This window comes from Pristiophorus japonicus, unplaced genomic scaffold, assembly GCF_044704955.1.
Source record: "Pristiophorus japonicus isolate sPriJap1 unplaced genomic scaffold, sPriJap1.hap1 HAP1_SCAFFOLD_442, whole genome shotgun sequence".
NCBI classification, from domain to species: Eukaryota; Metazoa; Chordata; class Chondrichthyes; family Pristiophoridae; genus Pristiophorus; species Pristiophorus japonicus.
Window position 1 is genome coordinate 314,376 of NW_027254334.1, and position 25,820 is coordinate 340,195.

Sequence of the window (25,820 nt, forward strand, 5' to 3'; positions counted from 1 at the left end):
CACAAGTATAAATCCCCACCCCATCTCTTGTAATCTATGCCTCAGCTAATAAAGGCAAGCATTCCGTGTTCCTTCTTAACCACCTTATCTACCTGGCCTGCTACTTTCAGGGATCTGTGGACATGCACTCCCTGGATTCTGTGAGGACCCAGCTGATTGGAAAACTGCAAATATAACGCCCCTATTTTAAAAAGGAGGCAGACAAAAAGCAGGAAACTATAGACCAGTTCGTCTAACATCTGTGGTTGGGAAAAAGCTTTCGTGTGTGAGGCGAACGTGTTAACCGCGACACTGCGGAAACGTCTCCACTTTCAGCACCAGGTCAGACGGAAATGTTAAGCGAGCAGGTGAACTGCTGAATCCCAGTTTTAAGGAGTTGGTCGTGGTGTCAAACAATGAGTTTCGCTTAATGATTAAAAATAAGAAATGTCAGAAGTTGGATTCAAACCCACACCTCCAGAGAAAACTGCGATCTAATCACAGCACCTCAGACCGCTCGGCGGTGTGTGTGGTCACCTGCAAGTTGATTTTGAACTTGTGTGTCCTGGCACATGAATTAAATGAGGGCAGCAGGCGTATCTCTGCCTGACACCGGGGAAACAATGAGACAGACCTTGGAACAAGGGTCTGGTTATTGCCAAACAGCAAAGAAAATATTAATTCTGAAAGAACAGTGACCCTGACGTGATTTGAACACGCAACCTTCTGATCTGGAGTCAGACGCGCTACCGTTGCACCACGAGGCCTACACAATATGTTTGAGATGTTCCTCTATATGAAGCTTTCACAATACAAGGGGCTTTAAAATCCCCGCCCATTCCCACCAGGTGTCAGAAGCAACGCTCACCTGCCAGTCACCGTATGTTTTTTTCTGAAACTTTTGTGTTGCGTTCATGGAAAAGCATCATTAATTAACCCATCACCTTCTTTTGCACAATGAAAGAAATGCTAACTGAGGGACAGTCGATACTTCAATCATTTGTCCTGTGCTTTGGGGAGCGGGCAGGGAAGTGGACCTGAGTCCATGATCGCATCGGCCATGATCGTATTAAAAGGCGGAGCAGGCTCAAGGGGCGTATGACCGACTCCTGCTCCTATTTCTTTTGTTCTTATGTTCTTCTGCATGTTAACCCATTTTACACACTGTATTGCCAATGTCACCAGGAATCCGGGGCAACTTTTGTCAAATTTAACAGCACCGGTTATTCCTTCCGTGCAGAGAAAATAGAATCAGTAGTGAAGATAAAATCCCATGGTGATCATTTTCAGATTCAACGCAGTAGGATTTCAAATAAAGTGAAAGAATTTTACAGTGAAAAGATTTGGAAGTGTTACTTGTATTTGTATCTTCAATTAAACTTTGTGGCATCTGACTCCCGATCATGCCTCTGCTGAATAAGGAAGGAGGGTTTGACATTGACCAGACTGCACTGACCCTAATATTTGTGAGCTCATCCTTTATATTCAGTGATTTCTCACCTTTGATGGGCTGCAGTGTGGCGGATATCACGTTGGCCTCACATGCGAAAGGTCCCCGGTGGAGCCATTTTCTCTCACTGAAAGTTATCTATTTATTGGTTAAATAAAGAGCAATTCAGGAATAAGGGAGCCCTTTTACCAGGTGAATAAATAGCAAATAACGATAGCAAATGCTGGAAATCTCAGCAGGTCAGGCAGCATTTTCCAGGAGACTAAACTCTCCTCCGATTGTTCCCTTATAGCAAGTTTAAACATAATGTTTCTACCCAGAATCAAACCCGGTACTTTTCTCGTATAAAGCAAATGTGATAACCACTGCACTACAGAAACCTCTGGCACAGCAGCCCCAACAGAGGGGAGCTGACCAGTGAGCTCCCTCTGTGCTGATCAGGAATGTGTTGGCTCACCTTTAACAACTTCTGTCCCACACTGAAAGTTCTCAATCCTTCTCCTCCGCTGCCCTTTACAGAAATGTCACGGATCACCCAGCCACCGTGTTCACTTCCACATCCTCACAGTGGGGCCACAGAGGCTCCTACCGTCTCCCCGCGATCAGTGAACTCGCCCAGTTTACTAAATTAAACCCCGAACACGTGCCCGGCAAAGGACAGGAGAAGCCAGATAGTCTGTAAGCTCGGTCTATCGCAGAAAGTATTGGTATTCATGGTGATTACAGCAATTATTGATCGTCTCACAGACCTCAATTATTTTTATGCGATGAATTGATCGAGAATTGAAACCAGTTTAGTGCGCCGGATCTTAACCCCTCGACCACCAGGGAACGGTTATGATACATGTAGATATATTTATATATATTTATATATGAACCTGAATATCAACGGCTCGCTACCTAGACCTCATGGTGCAACGGTAGTGCGTCTAACTTTGAGTGAGAGAAATTGTTCCACAGTGATACCCATTTCATCTTTTGTTCACTTTTAAACACTAGAAACTGAGACAGGGGGAATAAATAGAGAAATAAAAGCCCAGGGATATAGACAAGAGGAAGAGAGAAGGGGAAAGATACTGTCACCACCCAGAACTAATGCAGAAACCCCTCTGCTGCGCTCGGGGGGCCACCCACAGCCTGGATACACTAACGGGAGAACACCAGCGGCAGGTCGGGGCCATAAAAGGAACGGCGAGCGGCCCTGGGAGCAGCTTGGAGGTCCCGGGAGACTACTCCAGGGAGCAGCGCGAGCTGGTGCAGGACGGCGGCGGCAGCGAAGTGTGACGTCATCAAGGTCCAGGTCGGTGATTGGAGCGTGGGCAGATACAGCAGGAGCGGCGAGATCGGGGCGAAGGAGCGGCGAGAGACTGTAGAGGGACGTGATCGGGGCCCAGCGGAGGCATGAGTTTAGGGCCAGGGGCCCAGGGTTAGCACGGGCCAGCCCACACTGCGATATGTGTGCACACTGGGTCTGTGCAGCAGAGCTGGTCTCCAGTCGTCTTGGATAACCCTTGCCACTGGACCAAGACCTCGCTCTGTCAAGCCCGTGTGATGGCTGGGGTGCAACGGCCACCACACGTTAAAAAAATCCACGCACAGGCATCTTCCACCCTTCGGGATGTCGTTCGGATCCTTCATTGAAACACCTGTGAACTCATCCTTTTTCGGCGTGGAAGCAAGTCATCCTCGTTTCGAGGGACCGCCTATGATGATGATGATGATGAATACATTAACGTCCCAACAGCTCATTGACTGCAGGAGTGGGACCGTGCGGCGCTTCAGAAGACATGTCGAAAAGGCTAAGTCACTGATTTCGTCTCATGTGCTGCTCCGATCAAGAACAGCAACACATACTAAAAATGCTTCAATAATGGTTACATCTTATCTCCACATTTTCTGAGCAGGTGGTTTGTTGGTCTCGGGGTATGATTCTTGCTTCGTGGTTATTACTTGAAATTTGCAGAGAGATCCTGGCTTCAAATCACAGACCAGCCTTGAGTTTGCATCGAACTTTTGCAAAGAAGGACTTGCATTTCTGCAGCGTCTGTCAGGAACTCATGATGCCCCAAAGCGCTTTCCAGCCGTTGAGTTGCCTTTGAAATGTTGTCATGTGAGGAAAGATGTGCCCAAATCACCTCAACTCTTTGCAAACGAGTTCATAGAATCAAAGAAGTTTACAGCACGGAAGGAGGCCATTTCGGTCCATCGTGTCCGCACCGACCAACTCGAGGCAATCCAGCCTAATCCCACTTTCCAGCTCGAGGTCCATAACCCTGCAGGTTATGACACTTCAGGTGCACATCTAAGCACTTTTTAAATGTGGTGAGGGTTTCTGCCTCTACCACCCTTTCAGGCTGTGAGTTCCAGACCCCCACAACCCTCTGCGTGAAGAAATATCTCCTCTAAACTTTTGACCAATTACTTTAAATTTATGCCTCCTTGTTGTTGATCCCTTTGCTAAGGGAAATAGGTCCTTTCTATCCACTATATCTCGGACCCTCATAATTTTATACACCTCAATGAGGTCTCCCCTCAGGCTCTGTTCCATGGAAACCAAATCCAGCCTATCTAATCTGTCCTCATGGCTAAGATTCTCCACTCCCAGCAACATCCTCGTAAATCTCCTCTGCACCATCTTCAGTGCAATCATGTCCTTCCTGTAATATGGCGACCAGAACTGCAAGCAGTACTCCAGCTGTGACCTAACCTGCCCCACCGACCCCATCTCTTGTATTCTGTGCCTCGGTTAATAAAGGCAAGCATTCCATATTTCTTCTCAACCACCTTAGCTACCTGGCCTGCTACTTTCAGGGATCTGTGGACATGCACTCGCTGGATTCTGGGGAGGACCCAGCAGATTGGAAAACTGCAAATGTAATGCCCCTATTTAAAAAAGGAGGCAGACAAAAAGCAGGAAACTATAGACCAGTTAGCCTAACATCTGTGGTTGGGCAAATGTTGGAATCCATTATTAAAGAAGCAGTAGCAGGACATAGAAACATCGAAACATAGAAAATAGGTGCAGGAGTAGGCCATTCGGCCCTTCGAGCCGCACCACCATTCAATAAGATCATGGATGATCATTCAGCTCAGTACCCCTTTCCTGCTTTCTCTCCATACCCCTTGATCTCTTTAGCTATAAGGGCCACATCTAACTCCCTCTTGAATATATCTAACAAACTGGCATCAACAACTCTGTGGCAGAGAATTCCACAGGTTAACAACTCTCTGAGTGAAGAAGTTTCTCCTCATCTCAGTCCTAAATGGCTATCCCTTAGACTCCGACCCCTGGTTCTGGACTTCCCCAACATCGGGACCTGTCCAGTCCCGTCAGAATTTTATATGTTTCCATAAGATCCCCTCTCATTCTTCCAAACTCCAGTGATCTCTCGATCCCTTGATTCCCCGAGACTCCAAAAATCTATCTAACGCAGCCTTGAATATATTCAGAGACTCAGCATCCACAGGCCTGTGGGGCAGAGAATTCCAAAGATTCATATCTCTCTGAGTGAAGAAATTCCTCCTCATCTCTGTCTTAAATGGCCGACCCCTTAACCTGAGACTGTACCCCCTGGTTCTCGACACTCCAGCCCGGGGGAAACAACCTCTCAGCATCTACCCTGTCAATCCCCTTCAGAATATTGTGTGTTTCAATGAGATCACCTCTCATTCTTCTAAACTCCGGAGAGTATCGGCCCATTCTGCACAATCTCTCAACTTAAGACAGTCCTCTCATCCCAGGAATCAATCTGGTTAACCTCCGTTGTACCTCCTCCCTGGCAAATATTTCCTTCCTCAAATAAGGAGACCAAAACTGTGTGCAATACTCCAGGTGTGGTCTCACCAGGGCCCTGTACAATTGTAGCAAGACTTCCTTACTCTTGTACTGTGGGCTATATATTAGGTACTATGGGGCAAGTGCCCTGTTTTTTTGCTGATTCGATGGTTGTATAAAAAGTTATTAAAATTTGACAGTTGCTTGGCAAACATATTTGTATTTCCTTCAGTGTACTCCTTACTCTTCAAGGGCTAGATTTTCCCCAAGCAGTTTTGTCGGCGCACTGACCTCAAGCGCACCGACATTGCGCGCTGGAAACGGCTCGGGGAAAAACTCGCCCCATCCTGGCCGCTGTGTACAGTCCCCGGAGTCCTGGCGTGGTGTCGATGGTGAAGTGGGGGGCGGAGCCAAATGCCTGCGCCGAAAACACTGCCGGCACCTTCGCACATGGGCAGTAGGGAGAGAAAACTTGGCACTCTGCCATTTTTAAACAGTGTCAAACCCGATGAAAAGCACAGCAGCTTCTCAGCTTCTCCAGTCGCTCGGCGGGCTCTCCCCCCGTCCCTCCCCGATAACACGCACAGCTCCAGCAGCTGCAACTTCTCCGGTCCACAAGCTCACACTTCTCCGGTGTGTCTTCCCTCCCCTATCCCAGGGATATAGGGACCCAGTGTAATGGAGCCAAGTTTGCTGATGATACAAAGATGGGAAAGTAAATTGTGAAACAGCAAAGAAAATCTCAATTCCAGAAGAACAATATGGAAAAGTACAGTGACCCCGACGTGATATAAACATGCAGCCTTCTGATCTGGAGTCAGACACACTACCGTTGCACCATGAGGTCTACAGCGCAGAGTGCCCATGTTTGTATACATGAAGGTTCCTGAAACACAGTTTCATTTACCCTGCATTGGTGCAATGAAAGGGCTTTAAAATCCCCGGCCACTCCCACCGTGGGTCAGACAGCATCAGAAGCAGTGCCCACCTGTCACTCACCCTCTCACGCCCGCTTTCATCACCTGCAGCAAATCCAGTTCATCATCATCATAGGCAGTCCCTCGAAGCGAGGATGACTTGCTTCCACACCAAAAATGGATGAGTTCACAGGTGTTTCAATGATGGACCTAATATTCCAGGTCCCGAACTGCATGTTGAAGGGTGGAAGATGCCTGTGCGTGGATTTTTTTAACGTGTGGTGGCCGTTGCACCCCAGCCATCACACGGGCTTGACAGAGCGAGGTCTTGGTCCAGTGGCAAGGGTTATCCAAGACGACTGGAGACCAGCTCTGCTGCACGGACCCAGTGTCCACACATATCGCAGTGTGGGCTGGGCCCGTGCTGCCCCTGGGCCCCTGGCCCTGAACTCACGCCGCCCCTGGGCCCCGATCACATCCCTCCACAGTCTCTCGCTGCTCCTGCTGTACCTGCCCACGCTCCAATCACCGACCTGGACTTTGATGACATCACACTTCGCTGCCGTCGCCCTCCTGCACCAGCTCGCGCTGTACCTTGCCGTGGTACACCACCACGCTGCTCCCAGGGCGCCGCTCACCGCTCCTTTTATGGCCCCGACCTGCCGCTGGTGTTCTCACGCAGGTCGGGGCCTCCACGCTGCTCCCAGCAAATCCAGTTACACCCCGTGTCACCGCACAATTCTCAGCTGTGATTGTAAGCTGACTATATTTAAAGCTATCGCAGAGGCTGCAAGCAGTGTTCCCTGGTCGTCTAGTGGTTAGGATTTGGTGCTCTCACTGCCGTGGTCTGGGTTTGATTCCTGGTTAGGGAAAGCATTTTTACAGAGCAAGCTGACAAATATATTTCAAGTCTGTGAGATACTGAATAATTGTTTTAATCATCATTAATCCAGCCACATGTGTTGCACACTGAAGGAAATACAAATATGTTTGCCGAGTGACTGTCGGATTTTAATAACTTTTTATACAACCGTAGAATCAGCAGAAAAACAGGATATTCGGCCCATAGTACCTAATATTCCGCCCATAGTACAAGAGTAAGGAAGTCTTGCTCCTGGTGAGACCACACCTGGAGTACTGCGCACAGTTTTGGTCTCCTTTTCTGAGGAAGGATATACTTGCCTTGGAGGTGGTACAACGGAGGTTCACCAGATTGATTCCTGGGATGAGAGGACTGTCCTATGGTGAGAGATTGTGTAGAATATGCCGATACTCTCTGGAGTTTCGAAGAATGAGAGGTGATCTCATTGAAACAGACAATATTCTGAAGGGGATTGACAGAGTAAATCACCCGGCTAGCTCAGTCGGTAGAGCATGAGACTCTTAATCTCAGGGTCGTGGGTTCGAGCCCCACGTTGGGTGATTACTTTTCATTAAACTTTTATGTTGCTTTCACGGGTAAACATCATTAATGAACCCATGATCTTCTTTTGCACAATGAAAAAAATGCGAACTGAGGGAGAGTTGATAATTTAATCAAATAATGAAAGCAATGCCTCAGACCGCTCGGCCGTCCTTACTGTTAGATGCTCCAGTTACAAGTTATTACTCTGGAAAGTTTCAGACCGGGTGCTTGTTCAGGGCTGCTGGAAGGCCCAGTGACCGTGATAACCTCTCCCCCGCGGTATTCCTGAGCCTGTGCTCGGTGTACGGGGAGCTTTGGCCCGGGTCTGAGGTAGCTTGTATCCCAGGGATGGACAATAACCCTCTGAGCTCTGGAACTGGGGAAAAGCGAATAATTAATGAGTGGTTTCAAATGCAGCTTAGATCTGCTCGTGTAAACCGATAGTGTTGTTTCACAGAATGAATGAAATGCTGACAGGGACAGTCAAAACTTCAATTAGTGAACTTTAATAATTCATGAAACTTTAATCCTTGATGAAGTTTTATCCCCGATCTGATTTTACACAATCTGTATTTGAGGAGACTGGTTTTAAATGTGCATTGCTCATGCAACAATGTATCCAAAACAGCTTTTATTTAATTTATTGCAGACAAGTTTTTTTTGAGAAATAATGTTTCTGCCCAGGCTTGAACCGGGAACTTTTCACGTGTGAAGGAAATGTGATAACCTCCACACGACAGAAATTGCTGCTTAGCTCAGTGCCCAGAGAGAAGTGTTCAGGAACAAGCTGAAATGCTCAATCCCTCTCTCTGCAAAAAGTTCCTTTCACAAACATTTCTCTGACCAGAACGGCACCAAACAACAATGTCCTCCTTTCAAAGTCATTAAACTCCCCAAATTCCGCGTCTGCAATTTTAAGGACAAGGACTGAAAGCGCTTTGCGATCAGAAAATTGCAGGAAACCCCTTGCGGTTAATGACAGGGCTTTTGATGGTTGATTTCTGTACACATCTTGTGTTATGTATTTAACCCTTGACAACCTGTACACACCACCACCAGAGGGCCTACCTGTCGGAGTCCCAAGGGATCCCAGTATCCTTTGGGAGCACGGTATGTAAGCAGGCCACCCATGAGGTACCTGTACTCTGGAGTCTTATTAAAGGAGCTATGGTCACACTTACTCATTGTTCACAATACTAAGTTTCTTTCTTTATTATGAGCGTATCAATTGGCAATGAGTCAATGAACAACCACGCAAAAATGCAAGGAACAGTTGGTCTCCTGGAGAAGTTCTCAGAAGTGGACGATTGTGAAGCCTTTGTGGAGATACTCGACCAATACTTCGTGGCCAACGAGCTGGAAGGGGACGAGAACGCTGCCAAATGAAGAGCGACCCTCCTTACCGTCTGTGGGGCAGCAACCTATGGCCTCATGAAGAATCTTCTAGCTCTGGTGACACCAACAACTAAATCCTATGAAGAATTGTGTCCGCTGGTCTGCGAGCATCTAAATCCTAAAGAAAGCATTCTGATGGCGAGGTATCGGTTCTACACGTGCCAACGGTCGGAGGGCCAGGAAGTGGCGAGCTATGTCGCCGAATTAAGGCGCCTCGCAGGACATTGCGAATTTGAGGGATTCCGAGAACAAATGCTGAGAGACATTTTCGTGCTTGGCATTGGCCATGAGATAATTCTTCGCAAACTGTTGACTCTCAGAATTTGAGCAAAGCCATAACTATAGGTCAGACAATTTCCACCAGTTCCTTTAAACACAATAATGTAATTTATTTCTCGTGGACTGGATGGAGGACCATGGTCCATGTAAAAAATTGTTATCGTTTTCCATGAACTAAATGTTCATAAAAGTATTGGAGTGGGAACTCACTGGATAACAGCACAGCTGGCAATGTTTGCGGAATATATTCGTGCAGTCAAAACGCACAATGACAACCTGGAACTGTGCGGCACCGAATCCTCGGGGAAAAACAGTTAAAGGCTTTGTTCTTGGGTGGGCTCGAACCACCAACCTTTTGGTTAACAGCTGAATGTGCTAACCCATTGCGCCACAGAGACTAACGCAAATGTAAATTGCAATACATCCCAAACCAGGGTGTCAGTCAGTTAAAGCTTCAGATTGCTCCGACCGGGATGGAACTTGTCCACTCTCAGTTGTACTTTTCCCAAATAAAGGGTGGGACATTCATTGTGGATGTGTGGAAGCAGTCTGGTCCCGCACACTGCAGACACTTCCATGTCACCGCCAACCAGCTCTCCCACAACCGGTGTGATCTACCTTCCAGCCTTCCGGTGCCTTGTCTGTGATAAAGTATTCTGATTGTCCCGAAGCCAGTCGTAGGTTTTAATTACTTTTCAGCTCCTGACTGCAGATATTCCTGTGATTAAACCTGAACAAAAGGATTACAGGGACAGTTGGATTCATCATTTCTTTGCTTGGTGAAATTTCAAAGATTGAAAGTGACGCACATCAACCCCAAACCTCGTCACCTACTCGCTAACCGCTACACGCTGCTCCCGTGAGATGGAAGCCCAGTTGCTGTTTCAAGCTTGAATACAGGTACAAGCAGAACTCATTCAAAGAAAGTCTAAGTCCCTGAGGCACCTGATTATTTGCACCGAACTCCTTCGCAAAGAGTTGAGGTTCGTGTGGGGTGATTTGGGCATATCTTTCCCCACACTGCAACACTTCAAACATAACTCAACGGCTGTAAAGCGCTTTGGGGCATCATGAGTTCCTGAAAGGTGTTGCAGAAATGCAAGTCCTTCTTTGCAAAAGTTCGATGTAATTTCAAAATTCACGACAGAATAATGGGCTCGGCCGGGATCTCTCGCAAATTTCAATTAACAACCCAGAAACGAGAATCATACCCCTTGACCAACAAGCTAACTTTTTGACAAACCTGGAGATAAGGTGAAACTTTTATTAAAGCATTTTTTGTGTGCAGCTGTTCTTGGCAGAAGGAGCACATGAGATCGATTCAGTGACTTTGCTTTTTCGACTTGTCTTCTGAAGCGCCGCACGGTCCCACTCCGACAGTCAATGAGCTGTTGGGACGTTAGTGTATCCAGGCTGTGGGTGGCCACCCCGAGCGCAGCAGAGGGGTTTCTGCATTAGTTCTGGGTGGGGGCAGTATTTCCCCTTCTCTCTTCCTCTTGTCTGTATCCCTGTACTTTTATTTCTCTATTGATTCCCCTGTCTCAGTTTCTAATGTTTAAAAGGGAACAAAAGATGAAATGGGTGTCACTGTGGAACAATTTCTCTCGCTCAAAGTTCGATGCACGACCGTCGCGCCATGAGGTCTCGGCAGCTAGCCGTTGATATTCAGGTCCATAAATAAATATATATTTTTATATTTATACAAATTATCGAAGCTGTTCTATGGTCGAGTGGTTAAGATCTCGAGCATTAAACCTCTTTCCATTTTCAAACAGTACATCGCAGAAAAATAATTGAGGTGTGTGAGAGGATTAATGATTGCTGTAATCGCCGTTAATAACCCCACTACTATCTGTTACAGAACGAGCTTACACACTCTCCCGCTTCTCCTGCCCTTTGCCGGGCACATGTTCGGGGTTTAATTTAGTAAACTGGGTGAGTTCGCTGATCGCGGGGAGACAGTAGGAGCCTCTGTGGCCCCACTGTGAGGATGTGGAAGTGAACACGGTGGCTGGGTGATCCGTGACATTTCTGTAAAGGGCAGCGGAGGAGAAGGATTGAGAACTTTCAGTGTGGGACAGAAGTTGTTTAAGGTGAGCCTCCACATTCCTGATCAGCACAGAGGGAGCTCACTGGTCAGCTCCCCTCTGTTGCAGCTGCTTTGCCAGAGGTTTCTGCAGTGTAGTGGTTGTCACGTTTGCTTTATACATGGTAAGGTCCCTGGTTCGATCCCAAGTGGGCGCATTATGTTTAAACTTGCTGTGGATGAACAATCGGAGCCGAGTTTAGTCTCCGAGCAAATGCTGCCTGACCTGCTGAGATTTCCAGCATTTGCTGTATTTATTGATTAAAGTATCGACTCTCCCTCAGTTAGCGTTTCTTTCATTGTGCAAAAGAAGGTGATGGGTTAATTAATGATGCTATCCCGTGAAAGCAACACAAAAGTTTAACAAATAAACATATGGTGACTGGCAGGTGAGCGCTGCTTCTGACACCCGGTGGGAATGGGCGGGATTTTAAAGCCCCTTTTATTGCAGAACCTTCATATCGACGAACATCTCAGACTCAGTGTTTAGGCCTCGTGGTGCAGCGGTGGTGTGTCTGCCTCTTGATCAGAAAGTTGCATGTTTAAATCATGTTGAGGTCCCTGTCCTTTTGGGTAATTCCAGAATTAATATTTTCTTTGCAGTTTCGCAATAACCAGACCCTTGCTCCAAGGTCTGTCTCACTGTTTACCCGGTGTCAGGCAGAGATACGCCTGCTGTCCTCATTTACTTCATGCGACAGGACACAAAAGTTGAAAATCAAACTGCAGGTGGCCACACATAATATTGAGCAGTCAGGATGGCCGAGCGGTCTAAGTTGCTGCATTCAGGTTGCAGTCTGCTTTGAAAGCGTGGGTTCCGTAGTGTAGTGGTCATCACATTCGCTTAACATGCAAAAGGTTCCCGTTTCAAAACCAGCTGAAAACGTGCTCAGTTAAATATGAGAAGCATTGAATAATGTGCATTTCTTGTTCAGTATTAACAAAGCATAATGTCTCCCAGTCCTGCTATATTTACTGAATGCTCTGTACAGTTCGGTACACATTCAAACTCGACAGTTTCCAGCCCTGACGGTGCAGAAAGCCCCTCTCAAAGCTGCACATTCCAGCTGCTTTCAGTTGAGTTGTGAGAGATTATTGACGGATCCTGCAGCTGTGAAGAGGAAAGATGTGTTAGAGGGGTCATCAAACAAGGCCATGTGGGTTGAATTAAAGAACAAAAAAGGGGCGATCACACTACTGGGAGTGCACTATAGACCCCCGGGCAGTTAGAGGGAGATAGAAAAACAAGTATATGGGCAGAATGTTGAGAAGTGCAAAACCTATCGAGCTGTAATAGTGGAGGATTTCAACTACCCGAATATTAACTGGGAAAATGATAGTGTGAATGGTACAGATGGTGGAGAATTCCTAAAATGCATTCAGGAGAACTTCTTTATCCAGTATGTAACAAGCCCATCAAGGGAGGGGCGGTTCTGGACTGGGTCTTGTGATCGAAGAGGGGCAGGTAGAAGGGGTATCAGTGAGAGAGCATTTTGGTGCGAGTGATCATACTCAGTAAGGTTTAGGATAGTTATGGAAAAGGACAAAGGGGACCAGGAATAAAAGTTCTCAATTGGGGTAAAGCCAATTTTGCTGAGCTGAGAAGGAATTTCGCCAAAGTTGACTGAGAACGGCTACTTGCTGGTAAATCAGTGTCAGAGCAGTGGGAGGCATTCAAGGAGGAGATCCTGAGGGTACAGAGCAAGTATGTTCCCTTAAAACAAAGGTGGGACTAACAAATCTAGAGCTCCCGGGATGTCAGGGGACATACAGGGAAAGTTAACGAAAAAAAGGGAAGCTTATGACAGATACCGATAACTCAATACTGCAGAAACTCCAGAGGTGCAGAGGTGCAATTAAAAAATATATCAGGAAAACAAAGAGAGAGCATGAGAGAATGTTGGCAATTAAATCTGGGAAAACCCAAAGATGTTTTACAAATACATTAAGAGCACGATGATAAGTAGAGAAAGAGTGGGGCCTATTAGAGTCCATAAAGGGAATCTGTACGCTGAGGCAGAAGAAGTGGGTAGGATTCTTTATGAATACTTTGCATCTGATTTCACAAAAGAGAGGAGCGATGTGGACTTTGCAATGAGGGTGGAGAAGTGTGAAATATTAGATGAAATAAGCATAGTGAGAGAGGAAGTATTGGTGGTTTAGCAGCTTAGAAAGTGGATAAATCCCTAGGCCCGGATGAAATGTATCCCAGGCTGATAAGAGCAGCAAAAGAGGAAATAGCAGAGGCTCTGACCACCATTGTCCAATACTCACTGGCTACAGGTGCGGGGCCAGAGGATTGGAGCACTGCTAACGTTGTACCTTTGTTTAAAAATGGAGAAAGGGATTGAGTAAATACAGGCTGGCCAGCCGAACCTTTTACAATTATTTATAAAAATCCTGAGGGACAGGATAAATCTTCATTTGGAAAGACATGGATTAATCAAGGATAGTCAACATGAATTTGTCAAGGGAAGGTCGTGTCTGACTAAATAGATTGCATTTTTCGAGGAGGTAACCAGGAGGGTTGATGAGGGCAGTGGTATGATGTAATGTATATGCACTTTAGCAAAGCTTTTGATAAGGTCGCACTTGGCAGACTGGTTACGAATGTAAAAGCCCATGGGATTCAAGGGCAAAGTGGCAAGTTGGGTCCAAAATTTGTTCAGAGGCAGGAATCAAAGCGTAATGGTTGATGGGTGATTTTGTGATCCAGTGGGGTTCCGCAGGGCTCAGCCCTGGGACCCTTGCTTTTTGTGGTATACATCAATGACTTGGACTTAAATGTTGAGGGTATGAGTAAGAAGTTTGCAGATGACACCAAAATAGGCTGAGTGGTTGATAATGAAGAAGAAAGTGGCGGAGGGACCCTCACCACATTTAAAAGATACGTGGATGTGCACTTAAAGTGCCACAACCTACAGAGCTATGGACCGAGAGCTGGAAAGTGGGATTAGGCTGGATAGCTCTTTGTCGGCCGGTGCAGACACGATGGGCTGAAATGGCCTCACTCTGTGCTGAAACTTTCTGATTCTATGATTCTATTAATATAGATATATATTTATAATATATACCATTACCATAATTTTTCCTTGGTGGTCGGGTGGTTAAGATCTCGAGCACTAACCCTCTTTCTATTCTCAATCAGTTTATCACATGAAAATAAGTGAGGTCTGTGAGAGGATGAATAATTGCATACCTCGGGAGTCTATTATCAGCGAGGGCAGGCATCGACGACGAGGTTCAACACTGCCTCCAGTGCGCCAGTGCAGCCTTCGGCCGTCTGAGGAAGAGAGTGTTCGAAGATCAGGCCCTCAAATCTGCCACTAAGCTCATGGTCTACAGGGCTGTAGTGATACCCGTCCTCCTGTATGGCTCAGAGACATGGACCTTATACAGTGGACACCTCAAGTCGCTGGAGAAATACCACCAATGATGTTTCTGCAAAATCCAGCAAATCCCCTCGGAGGACAGACGCACCAACGTTAGCGTCCTCAATCAGGACAACATCCCCAGCATCGAAGCACTGACCACACTCGACCAGCTCCGTTGGACGGGCCTCATTGTTCGCATGCCTGACACAAGACTCCAAAAGCAAGCGCTCTACTCGGAACTCCTGCACGGCAAGCGAGCCCCAGGTGAGCAGAGGAAACTTTTGAAGGACCCTCAAAGCCACTTCATAAAATGCAACATCCCCACCAACACCAGGGAGTCCCTGGATAAAGACCACCCTCAGTGGAGGAAGAGCATCTGGAGGGTGCTGAGCACCTCGAGTCTCATCGTCGAGAGCATGCAGAACACATGCACAGGCAGCGGAAGGAGCGTGTGGCAAACCAGTCCCACCCACCCTTTCCTTCAACCACTGTCTGTCCCACCTGTGACAGAGACTGTAATTCCCGTATTGGACGGTTCAGTCACCTGAGAACTCACTTTTAGAGTGGAAGCAAGTCTTCCTCGATTTCGAGGGACAGCCTATGATGATGAATTGCTGTAATCACCGTTAATAACCCCGTTACTTTCTGTTACACACTGAGTTTACAGACTCTCTGGCTTCTCCTGCCCTTTGCGGGACACTTGTTCCGGGTGTAACTTTACAAACTGGGTGAGTTCGCTGATCGCAGGGAGACGGCAGGAGTCTCTGTGGCCCACTGTGAGGATGTGGAAGTGAACATGATGGGTGGTAATTACGTGACATTTCTGTAAAGGGCAGTGGAGGAGAAGGATTGAGAGCTTTCAGTGAGGGACAGAAGTTGTTTAAGGTGAGCCAACACATTCCTGATCCTCCTCTCTTCTTCTGAGGCAATCCCCCGGAGTCGAGGATGACTTGCTTCCACATCAGCATCGGTCCCGATCAGCACCGAGGGAGCTCACTGTTCAGCTCCCCTCTGTTGTACTTCTTGTAACAGAGGTTTCTGTAGTGTGGCGGTTATCATGTTTGCTTTACATGTGAAAAGTTCCTGGTTCTATCCCAGGCGGGAACATTATGTTTAAACTTGCTGTGGATGAACAATCGGAGGTGAGTTTAGTCTCCTGGCAAAAAAGCAGATGCTGCCTGTGCGGTACCAGAACTGAACACAGTCCCCCAAGTGAGGTCTAACCAGGGCTTTGTGTAGCTGCACACAACATCTGTCCCCTTGTGTTCCAGTTATACGAACATAAGAAATAGGAGCAGGAGTTGGCCCCTCGAGCCTGCTCCGCCATTTAATAAGATCATGGCTGATCTGATCATTGACTCAGCTCCACTTCCCCGCCCGCTCCCCATAACCCCTTATCCCCTCATGGTTTAAGAAATTATCGATTTCTGTCTTAAATATGTTCAATGTCCCAGCTTCCACAGCTCTCTGAGGCAGCGAATTCCACAGATTTACAATCCTCTGAGGGAAGAAATTTCTCCCCATCTCAGTTTTAAATGGACGGTCCCTTATTCTAAGATCTAGTTCTTGTCTCCCCCACCAGTGGAAACACCCTCTCTGCATCCACCTTGTCAAGCCCCCTCATAATCTTATACATTTGGATAAGATCACCACCCATTCTTCTGAATTCCAATGAGTAGAGGCCCAATCTAAACAACCTTTGCTCAGAAGTCAACCCCCTCAACTCCGGAATCGACCAGTGAACCTTCTCTGAACTGCCTCCAGAGCAAGTATATCCTTTCGTAAATATGGAAAACAAAACTGCACGCAGTATTCCAGGTGTTGCCTCACCAATACCCTGTATAACTGGAGCAAGATTTCCCTGCTTTTATACTCCATCCCCTTTGCACTAAAGGCCAAGATTCCATTGGCCTTCCTGATCACTTGCTGGTGATCGAGTTCGCGAGATATGAAGGCCAGCTTAACATTAGTCTTATTTGATTATTTTCTGATCCTGCCCATGACATTTACATAAAACCATGTTGACTCTGTCAAATCATGTTATAATTTTCGAAGTGCCCTGACACCACTTCTTTAACAATGGATTACAGCATTTTCCCGATGACTGATGTCAGACTAACTGTCCTGTAGTTCCCGGTTTTCTCTCTCCCTCCTTTCTTGAATAGCGATGTTACATTTTCTACCTTCCGATCCGCTGGGACTGTTGTAGAATCTGGACATCGTGGTGCAACGCTTACGGGTCTAACTCCCGATCAGGAGGCTGTGTGTTCAAATCAGTTAATTTAGCTGTTGTTCTTCCGGAATTGATATTGTGTTTGCTGTTTCACAATAACCAGACCCTTGCTCTAAAACCTGTCTCACTGTTTCCCCAGGGGCACGTTCATGTTACAATAAACATTCTGAATCAGATGCCTGAAGTGCAGTGTGTAAAATGGGATATGGATTAACAGTTAACATGCAAAGCACAGAACCAATTATTCAATTATCGTCTCTCCCTCAGTTAACATTACTTTCACTGTGCAAAAGAAGCTGATCGGTTAATTAATGAAGTTTGCCCGAGAAAGCGGCATAAAATTTAACGATAATGATTCACCCAATGTGGGGCTCAAACCCATAACTCTGAGAATAAGAGCCTCATGCTGTATCTACTGAGCTAGCAAGGATTATGTAAATGACATCTCCCTGTCGGTGATTGCAGCCAGGCGCCTGTTGGTTCCGTCCCATTTCCCTGTGTTTCCCGATCCTGTCTGTCTCTCTGGCTCTGTTCAATCTGTGTGTGGCCACCTCCAGTTTGATTTTGAACGAATACCCGTGTTTGTGTATTCAGTAAAAACAGAAAATGCTGGAAACACTCAGCAGGTCGGGCAGTATCTGTGGAGGTGGGGAAGTGGGAATAATCGATGGGTTTGTTTGCGGCTTTGATCTGCTGCTGGGCAGTGAGGCAGCACTGCAAGATGCTTTTTTTCAAGGTGTAAGCAGAGGTTTCCGTCGTGTAACGGTTATCACCTTCGCCACACATGTGAAATATCTTCGGTTTGAGCACGGACAGAAACATTATTTTGGCAAATATTTTTCTGTGGAATATATTTTAAAAAGTAGCCCCAGGTTCCTTGTATCATGAGCGATGGGCATTTTAACTCACTCTCCTAAAATACAGTGTGTGTAAAATCAGATAGGGGATAAAACTTCATCAATGATTAAAGTTCCTTAACTCAGTAAAGTTCAGTTATTGAAGTTTCCATCGATGCATTGCATAAACATAATTGAGGTGTGTGAGAGGATTAATAATGGGCTTTAATCGTTAATGAGCCCATTACTTTATGTTATAGACCCAGGTTACACACTCTCTTGCTTCTGAAAGAGTTGAGATGCGTGTGGGGTGATTGGGGCACATCTTTCCCCACATAGCAAGGCTCCATTGGTACTTCATTGCCTTTAAATCACTTGGGGATATCCTGAGTTGTTGAAAGGCCACGTAAAAATGCAGTCATTCTTTGCAAAAGTTCTAACTGCAAGTTCAAACTTCGCCGGCAAATGGAGTCTCACCCAAAATTTGTTCTGACACCACGACAAAGTCCTTAAAAGTGGGATTCAGCAGTTCAGCTGCTCGCTTAACATTTCTGTCTGACCTGGTGCTGCAAGTGGAGATGTGTCCGCAGTGTTGCGTTTAACACGTTCGCCTCACACACGGGAAAGCTCACCGGGTGGAAATATTTTGTTGGAACTTTCTCCTCATGCATGTTCAGGGGCGAGATTGTTCTCCAGTGAAAGGACATAAGATCATAAGAACGTAAGAATTAGGAACAGGAGTCGGCCATTCGGTCCATTTCAATTTTTTCAAAGTGATTCCACCTGGAGACCTTTGGTGTGTTTGGGGAACATGATAACCGCTACACTACAGACACACAGTGGTAGATGTTGTCTTTGGAACATAACCAGAGCTCCAACCAACACAGCTGGCCGATACTTCAGGAGCTGGTTTTACGAGAATAGAATGACAGTGCTATATTTAGGAAGGCTGTGAGAGTGGCAGGAATTGATCTCGTGTTTCCCAGACTTTATACACAGGAACATAGGAACAGGAGGAGGCCATTTGGCAGCGAGTGGTTGGGATCCGGAATGTGCTGCCTGAAAGGGTGGCAGAGGCAGAATTAATCTTATCTTTCAAAATGGATTTGGATAAGTATCTGAAGGTACAATATCTCAAGGGTACGGGTAAAGGCCGGAGGAGTGGGACTAGCTGAGAGTCGGCACGGGCTCGACAGGCCGAACGGACTACTTCCGTGCTGTAACCGTTCCATGATTCTATATTATGTTTAAACTTGCTGTGGATGAACAATCGGAGGCGAGCTTAGTCTCCTGGTAAAAACGCTGATGCTGTCTGACCAGCTGAGATTTCCAGCAATTCTGTTTTTATTTGTTATTTATGGATTGAGTCGGTACAACGAGAGCTTTCTGATTCAGAAGATTCGGGGGGCACGGAAATTTGGGAGTTTAACGACTTTGAAAGGAACATTTTTGACTTGTGCAGCTTCGGTCAGAGAAATGTTTGTGTAATGATTTTTTCACAGAAAGGGATTCAGAATTACATCTTCTGGCTTAACACTTCTCTCTGGGCAGGCAGTTAAACAGGGGTTTCTGTAGTGTAGCGGTTATCATCTTAGTTTCTCACACTTAAAAGGTCCCATGTTCAAACCCAGGCAGAAACATCATTTTAGAATATATTTGCTGTGAAATAAATTGAAACATCAACCTGCAGATGGCCACATACAGCATTAAATAGTCAGGATGGCCGAGCGGTCTCAGGTGCTGTGTTCAGTTTGCAGTTTTTTCTGGAAGTGTGGGTTCGAATCCCACTTCTTCCTTATCGTCATTGAGCAAAACCCATTTGCTTGGCACCACGACCAATTCCTTTAAAGTGGGATTCAGCAGTTCACCTGCTCGCTTAACATTTCCGTCTGACCTGGTGCTGAAAGTGGAGATGTTTCCGCAGTGTAGCGGTTAACACGTTCGCCTCACACGCGAAAGCTCACCGGGCGGGAATATTGAATATTTTCTGGAGCTTTCTCCTCATACATGCTCAGGGCCGAGATTGTTCTCCTGTGGAAGGTCATAAGATCATAAACATGTAAGGATCAGGAGCAGGTAAAAATACATCTCCTCACCCCACATCCCCCGTCCGGATTTTTCCTTTTACCAATTATCTTATGTCTGTGTCCTCTGGTTACAGACACTCCTGCCCATGGAAACAGTTTCCCCATAATTCTGAAAACCTCGATTAAATATCTCCTTGACTGTGATTACTGGGGTTCAATGTGGGGAAGAGTCAGTTCATCCACTTTGCACCGAAGAATGATCGACCAGTGCATGATCTAAAAACATTATGTCAGAGAAGATTTTTTCTGTGAAATAGTTGGTCCTGTTAATTTTAACAAAAGTTGCACCGGATTCCTGGAGTCATAAGTGATACGTCCTTACTGTACAGTATAAATGCACACGAGGCCCATGCTTGAGAGAAGGTCAGTCTGTGACCTGTCCTTTATTCCTCAGCACACAAGTGATGGAAGTGGGTGGAGCTTCCCCTTTTATACCTGAAGGTCCAGGTTAGGAGTGTCTCCCACAAGTTCACCACCTAGTGGTCATTGTTCTGACAGTGTACAACTTGTCAGTTTATACATGGGTTGCAATGCTGGTTGAATACATGACATCACCTCCTACCCCAAAGTCTTTTTGGGATCACAGGTTGAGTCTTTCTGGTGGTTTACGCTCTCTTGTAGAGCGCCTGAGTTGGGGCTCCGGTTGTTGGGCGCTGGCCTGCATGTCTGCTGTTTGCGGTGCCTCAGGCCTATCCGGACTGCCCACAGTGACTGGGCTCTCCTCCCTTTGGTTCCGGTGTTCGGTCACCTGTGCTGGAGTGAACTCTATATCGTGTTCTTCCTCTGCTTCTTCTATGGGGTTACTGAACCTCCTTTTTGTTTGATCCACGTGTTTGCGGCAGATTTGTCCAATGGTAAGTTTAACTGCCAGAATCCTATTGCCCTCTTTGGCAATCACAGTGCCTGCGAGCCATTTAGGCCCTGCAGTGTAGTTATGGACAACAACAGGGTCGTTTACACCAATATATCGAGCCCTCGCATTCCTGCCATGGTAGTTATATTGTGATTGGCGCCTGCTCTCAACAATTTCTTTCATGGTGGGGTGTATAAGGAATAACGGGTTTTGAGCGTCCTTATCATTAGCAGCCCTGCGGGTGGAACCCCTGTGAGCGAGTGTGGTCAGGATCTATTGGCCAACAGGAGGCGTGATAAGTGGCTTTGTAGGGAACCCCCTTGGATTCTGAGCATCCCCTGTTTGATTATTTGCACTTTTCGCTCTGCCTGGCCATTTGAGGCTGGCTTGAACGGTGCCTTTCTGACATGGTTAATTCCATGGCCTGCCATGAAGTCCTGGAATTCAGTGCTTGTGAAGCATGGGCCATTGTCGCTGACCAAGATATCTGGTAGACCGTGGGCGGCGAACATTGCCCATAGACTTTCTACCGTGGCAGAGGATGTGCTTGAATTTAAAATGTCACACTCGATCCATTTGGAATGGGTTTCTACTGCAACCAAAAACATTTTTCTGATGAAAGGACCTGCGTAGTCATCATGGATGCGTGACCAAGGCTTGGCGGGCCATGGCCAGGGGCTAAGGGGGGCTACCCTGGGTGCATTGCCCAGCTGGGCACACGTGTTGCACCTGCGAACACAAACTTCCAGATCTGCATCTATCCCTGGCCACCAAACGTGTGACCTGGCAATTGCCTTCATCATGACAATGCCCGGATGCTCATTGTGGAGTTCTCTGATGAACACCTCTCTGCCCATCTGAGGCATGACTACGTGGTTTCCCCACAGTAGGCAATCGGCCTGAATCGAGAGTTCATCCCTGCCCCTGTGAAATTGTTTAAATTCCTCAGGGCATGCCCTGTAAGTGGCTGCCCAGTCCCCATTCAGGACACATTTCTTGACTAGGGTCTCTATTTGTCCAGACTTTAATCTGACGGGCTGTCACAGGTGAGCCTTCGCTTGTGAAAGCTTCAACAGCCATCACCATCTCAGCAGCATGCTCGGTAGCCCCCTCAGTGGTGGCTAGTGGGAGCCTACTGAGTGCATCGGCGCAGTTTTCAGTGCCCGGTCTGTGCCGAATTGTGTAGTCATAGGTGGCTAACGTGAGTGCCCACCTCTGTATGCGGGCCGATAAGTTTACATTTATGGCCTTGTTGTCGGCCAAAAGTGACGTTAGGGGTTTGTGATCTGTCTCCAGCTCAAAATTCCTGCCAAACAGGTACTGGTACATTATCTTTACCGAATATACACATGCGAGCGCCTCCTTTTCTATCATCCCATAGCCACTTTCTGCCTGGGACAGACTTCTGGAGGCATAAGCTACCGGCTGTAACTGACCCTTGGCATTGACAGGCTGCAACACACACCTGACACCATAGGATGACGCATCACACATTAACACAAGTTTCTTACATGGGTCATATCGCGTCAACAGATTGTTGGAACATAACAAATTGTGTGCTCTATTAAAAGCCCTTTCCTGGCTGTCCCCCCAGACCCATTCGAGACCTTTGCTTAGGAGCACGTGTAGCGGCTCTAGCAGCGTGCTCAATTTGGGAAGAAAGTTACCAAATAGTTGGGGAGCCCCAGGAACAAACGCAGCTCCGTCGTGTTACGGGGTCTGGGTGCTCTCTGGATTGCTTCCGTCTTGGACGCAGTAGGGCTCATCCCGTCTACTCCTACCCTCATCCCCAGGAATTCTACCTCTGGAGCTCGGAAGATGCACTTCGCCTTTTTCAGTTGCAGCCCTACCCGGTCCAGTCTGCGTAGCACCTCCTCCAGGTTGTGAAGGTGTTCTTCAGTATCGTAACCCGTGATGAGGATATCGTCCTGAAAAACCACCGTCCCTGGAATTGACTTGAGGAGGCTTTCCATATTTGGTTGGAAGATCGCGACGGCCGAGTGAATCCCGAACGGACATCTGTTGTATTCAAACAACCCCTTGTGTGTCGTGATGGTGGTCAGCTTCTTCAACTCTCTCGCCAGCTCCTGGGTCATGTAAGCTGAGGTCACGTCCAATTTTGAAAAAAGTTTGCCACCGGATAGCATCGCAAAGAGGTCCTCCACTCTCGGTCATGGGTACTGGTCTTGGAGTGACACCCGATTGATGGTGGCCTTGTAATCACCATATATCCTGACCGACCCATCCGCCTTGAACACCGGTACAATCGGGCTCGCCCAGTCACTGAATTTGACTGGCAAAATGATACCTTCCCTCAGCAGGCGGTTCAATTCACCTTCTATCTTTTCCCGTATCACGTACGGCACCGCTCTGGCCTTGTGGTGCACTGGCCTGGCGTACCCCAGGTTACTTGTCTTCTGAGCAATGAACATTTTAAACCAATTTCAAAAATTCAGAGTGTTTTAAGCCAGATAGGGTGTAAAATATCATCGATGATGAAAGCTCCTGAAATTATTACAGTTCAGTTATTTAAGTATTGACTGTAAGTCTGCAAAACAATCCGGGTGGGAATATTGGCCCAAAAATTCCGGTTGGAGGCTACCCGCGGACAATTCCTTTCCGATCGGTGATGTTTTAATCACCCCACCTCCCACAGAGTTTAGTTAATTACATGTAATTATTTGAAAAAAGTTTGAATTAAAAAGTTACTTTCCAAACTCGGGCACCCTCTGTGAACGCCTAACCACTAAACGAGCAGGATACACATTAAATAATTTAATTCCAGACTTCATATTTTCTTTGCTGTTTCACAATAACCAGACCTATGCTCCAAAATCTGTCTCACCGTTTCCCCGGTGTCAGTCAGAGAAGCACATGGGACTGAATCAGTGACTTTGCTTTTTCGTCCTGTCTTCTGAAGCGTCGCACGGTCCCACTCCGACAGTCAATGAGCTGTTGGGACGTCAGTGTATCCAGGCTGTGGGTGGCCACCCCGAGCGCAGCAGAGGGGTTTCTGCATTAGTTCTGGGTGGGGACAGTATTTCCCCTTCTCTCTTCCTCTTGTCTGTATCCCTCGGCTTTGTTTTCTGTATTTATTCCACCGGCCTCATTTTATGTGTTTAAAAGGGAACAAAAGATGAAGTGGGCGACACTCTGGAACAATTTCTCTCACTCAAATATATCTATTTAGTGAAGTGAAATAAAGAGCAATTAAAGAATAAGGGAGAAGCCACTGTCGCCCTTTTGACAGGAGAATAAACTCGCCCATGGCTGTTCATCCACAGCAAGTTTAAACATAATATTTCTGTGCGGGATCCTTTCGCGTAGAAAGCAAACGTGATAACGGCTCCACTGCGGAAACCGCTCTGACCAGAAGTACAGCAGAGGGCAGCTGACCAGCGAATGCCTTCTGTGCTAATCGGGAATGTGTTGGCTCACCTTAAACAACTTCTGTCCCTCACTGACAGCTGTCAATCCTTCTCCTCCGCTGCCCTTTACACAAACATGTCACTGATCCCCACCCACCATCCCACATCCCCATCGTGTTATCTTCCATGTTAGCACAGTGGGGCCGCGGAGGCACCTACTCTCTCCCCGCGGTTAGTGAACTCAGTCAGTCTGTAAAATTAAAGGGGAACAAGTGTCCCGCAAAGGGCAGGGGAAGGAAGAGAGTCTGTAACCTCGGTTTAATTGTTTGTCAAAGGCTACCCGTCCTGTTGTGTATTTCCAGCAGTTTCCTACTTTCACAGGTGGAGATACCGGGGCTGGACCATGTTCCTAAAATACAATGAGGTCGGGATAAACGTTCCTCACGTACTCAGGGCAAAATAAATGATTGAAGTTCTACAATGGATTAATTAATTATGTTTAAATCAATGAATCTTTTTTTCACATGAGATGCATGTAACTCTTTCTTCTAAGGTTTTAATTTTGAGGGAAGTGCAATTTCCCTGGCCGGAAATCGACCCAGGGCCGCGGTGGTGAGAGCGCCGAATCCTAATCACTGGACCACCAGGGAACGCTGCATTGCTGCATCGCTGCATCGTAATGCTTGGTGTCATTATTGTTCTTTTTAATCCACTTGTTTCACACCGAAACACATCGTAACCTTGATCTGAATTTAACGTCACGTGATTCTTTGAAATCACCTTTAAATGATTGGGTAAAACCACCCCTTATACCACCGAAAAACAGCTTCGATTCCAGGTCAGGGCGGTAACTTCTGTAACAGCTTTTTTCAATTCAAAACCTTATAAAATTGACGACATGCAGCTAATATGAAAAAATAAGAATTCATTTAATCACCGTTAAATAACCGATAACCTTTTTCAGGATGAAATAAATAATAATATAGTTACTGAGGGACAGTGGTATCTTTAATCATTCATTTTCTCTTTACATGTGATGAATTTTTATCCCTATCTCATTTACATGCTGTATGAGAAATTGTAAGTGTTCATGACTCAGTTGTAAAACCATTGATTGTGTGTGTGTCTATTCTTGATAGGAGGAGCACTTGAGACCGAAGTTCCAGTTCGATATATGTATCAATAGAATCAATTTTCACCAGTTCCTTTAAACCCAATAACATAATTTATTTTGATTGGACTGGATGGAGGAACATGATCCATGTAAAAAATTGTTTTCGTTTTACTTGTGCTGAATGCTCATAAAAGTATTGGAGTGGGAACTCACTGGATGACAGCACAGCTGGCAATGTTTGCGGAATATATTCGTGCAGCCAAAATGCACAATGACAACCCGGAACTGTGCGGCACCGAATCCTCGGGGAAAAACATTAAAAGGCTTCGCCCGGAGATGGGTTTGGATTACCCACCTTTCAATTACCAGCCGAATGCGCTAAACCATTGCACCACAGATACACACTGCAAGACATGCAAAACCAGGGTGTCAGTCAGTTAAAGCTTCAGATTGCTCCGACCGGGATGGAACTTATCCACTCTCAGTTGTACTTTTCCCAAGTAAAGGGTGGGACATTCATTGTGGATGTGTGGAAGCAGTCTGATCCCGCACACTGCAGACACTTCCATGTCACCGCCAACCAGCTCTCCCACAACCGGTGTCATCTACCTTCCAGCCTTCCGGTGCCTTGTCTGTGACGAAGTATGTTTCAAAAGTTTTGGCATAGTT

At 46.6% G+C, this 25,820-nt stretch overlaps 1 protein-coding gene and 2 non-coding genes across 3 annotated transcripts in view; 2 read left to right on the forward strand and 1 right to left on the reverse strand.

Annotated features, from left to right (window-relative positions):
• Positions 1-25,820, forward strand: part of LOC139251759 (beta-1,4 N-acetylgalactosaminyltransferase 2-like) — a 182,029-nt gene that overhangs the window by 23,803 nt on the left and 132,406 nt on the right. The gene's annotated exons all lie outside the window — the stretch shown is intronic.
• On the reverse strand, positions 675-746 carry trnaw-cca (transfer RNA tryptophan (anticodon CCA)). The gene has a single exon. It is a non-coding gene; the product is annotated as a tRNA-Trp (tRNA).
• Positions 7,471-7,543, forward strand: trnak-cuu (transfer RNA lysine (anticodon CUU)). The gene has a single exon. It is a non-coding gene; the product is annotated as a tRNA-Lys (tRNA).